This window comes from Triticum urartu, chromosome 2, assembly GCF_003073215.2.
Source record: "Triticum urartu cultivar G1812 chromosome 2, Tu2.1, whole genome shotgun sequence".
NCBI lineage: Eukaryota > Viridiplantae > Streptophyta > Magnoliopsida > Poales > Poaceae > Triticum > Triticum urartu.
In genome coordinates, this window is record NC_053023.1 from 146,571,059 (window position 1) to 146,573,631 (window position 2,573).

Here is a 2,573-nt window from a genome sequence, read left to right on the forward strand (position 1 = left end):
CTTCATTAAGACAAGATTTCAGTTTGTTCACCTCTCCTTCAATCATTCTGATTGAAGCAAGCTTCTTGTCTGCGAGAGCGGTTTTGTCTTGGGCTGCTTTTTGCGCGGCGGCGAGGTCCGAGTCCTTCTTCTCCAGAGCCAACATCATTTTCTCTGCAAAAGAAGCAATCGAATCAAAGAAGAGATCAAAGAGATATATTGAAAGTCAGTCGACAATCAGTTACCTTCCATACCAGTGGCCTCGTCTTGAGCTTTTTTTAGATTTTGCCGAGCCAATTCCAAGTCTAAGTTGAGTTGCCTCTGTTTCTCCTCAAGTTCAGCAAACTTGGAAATAAGAGTACAAGACTTCTGCAGAAGGCAAAAGACAAATCAATCGATAGGATCAAAGGCGGTTCACTTCCGAGTGAATAAAACCTAAAGAAGTCCACCCAGCCGACTGCACACAGTCGATTGCGGTCTCAGGGGCTACACCCAGCGGGTGCACTTGGCATGCCCCCGTTGTTCAGACCCCAGTCGACTGCCAGCAGTCGACCGCGGTCTCGGGGACTACACCCAGTGGGTGCACTTGACATGCCCCCACCGGTTCGGATCCTACTCGACCGGCCCGCCGAAGTCGAGTGTAAGGAGTAGAAAGAAAAGAAAGAAGAACTCAGACCCCAGTCGACTGCCAGCAGTCGACCGTGGTCTCGGGGACTACACCGAGTGGGTGCACTTAGCGTGCCCCCACCGGTTCTGATCCCACTCGCCCAGACCGAGTGGAAGAGCGAAACTACCAAAAACAACAAAACACCCAGTGGGTGCTCTAATTCGACGCAAACAACAGGAGATTGTGCAGAAGAAGATTTTTCGAGAACAAAAACAGTCGGAAAGTCTACTCACCTGGACATTGGCCCAAAGGGCGGCACTGGCGTCGTAGGCAGCCTGGCTGTTCTCGTGCACCGTCTTCACCCGCTCCATCATCATGTCAGCCTGTTGGATGGCTTCCGCAGCCACTTCCGACTGGTTGTTCGGGACGGGGTAGCTGGTAAAAAAGTGTGCAGACGACCCAGGTGCGGCGGCTTGGAGCTCCGTGGCGTGGAGTTGGACAGTTGAAGGAATCCCAGGTGCAGTCGATGGTGCGGGATGCCCACCCGAAAAGGGTGCAGCGAACGTCATAGAGGCCCTGCCCGCGTCTTCAGTTTGACGGACGGGAGGTGTTGTAGTTGATTCTTGTCGAGCCACCCTGCCAGCTGCTACCTTCTTGCTCTTCCTGGGCTTAAGAGCCACTTCTTCATCGTCATCTGGAAGATCAATGATGTTGGGTGGAGTTGCAAGGCAGATCATTCGACCCCAAGTGAACCACTCGAACGCAGTCGACCAAAGAATCAAGAACAAAATCACAAGAGTTTATACCTGGGTTGGAGGTTACCGCATCTTCCATTTCCTCGTCCCAGTACTGGAAAGAAGAGGTTCCTGACGTAGCAGCACTGCAAAGACCCGTATTCAATCGGTTACGTCTGGTTAATCGAGTCGACGAAAAAGACAAGTCAGATGGTTACCCGGAGATAGTAGGAACGGTCACTTTGATCCTGGGCAAAGTTTTTGGCAGTTTGGAAGAGGTGGCTTTCGGCGCTGGAGGCGGCGCAACTTTGGATTGCTTTGGATCCTTCTCAGTCGGCATTGGGGAAGACGTCCTGGGGCGCTTCGACGACGGCCCAATCGGCGCGGCCACCAAGTCCGGAGCGCTTGCCGGGTCATGAGCGTGAAGGAAATATGCCCTAGAGGCAATAATAAAGTTATTATTTATTTCCTTATAATCATGATAAATGTTTATTATTCATGCTAGAATTGTATTAACCGGAAACATAATACGATTCACTTTCAAGATGCCTTGATGGTGAAATGGTAGACACGCGAGACTCAAAATCTCGTGCTGAAGAGCGTGGAGGTTCGAGTCCTCTTCAAGGCATAATATGGAGAATGCTCATTCAATGAGCATTCCCCGTAGAAGTATTCCGGAAATCTGGGCCTGGCGCTCTCCTCTATCTTCTGAGGTCCTTAACCATCTCCCTGAGAAAAGTAGAACCAAAGGGATGGATATTAAATGATAGGAAGTGCTAGGAAGTGAAATAGAATGAAATAGAGCCACTTTGGGCTTCCCTATGAAATGAGGCATGGAACGGAGCCACTACGAAGAAATTATGGGAGTTACGAAAGAAGCTTCGGACTCATATTGTTCATGGGTTGAGAGCGGGAGTTGAACTCTAGGAGGTCGAATCCCCCCTTGTTCCTCAGTAGCTCAGTGGTAATACATGTGTGAATACATAGACAAACAAAGTGTCACTAGTATGCCTCTACTTGACTAGCTCGTTAATCAAAGATGGTTATGTTTCCTAACCATGAACAATGAGTTGTTATTTGATTAACGGGATCACATGATTGAGAGACTGATCTGATTGACATGACCCATTCCATTAGCTTAGCACCCGATCGTTTAGTATGTTGCTATTACTTTCTTCATGACTTATACATGTTCCTATAACTATGAGATTATGCAACTCCCGTTTACCGGAGGAACACTTTGGGTACTACCA

At 48.9% G+C, this 2,573-nt stretch overlaps 1 non-coding gene across 1 annotated transcript; it reads left to right on the forward strand.

The window, feature by feature from the left end:
- The first annotated feature begins 1,867 nt into the window (after nt 1–1,867).
- Nucleotides 1,868–1,948, forward strand: TRNAL-CAA. Its single transcript has one exon. It is a non-coding gene; the product is annotated as a tRNA-Leu (tRNA).
- Nucleotides 1,949–2,573: the final 625 nt, after the last annotated feature.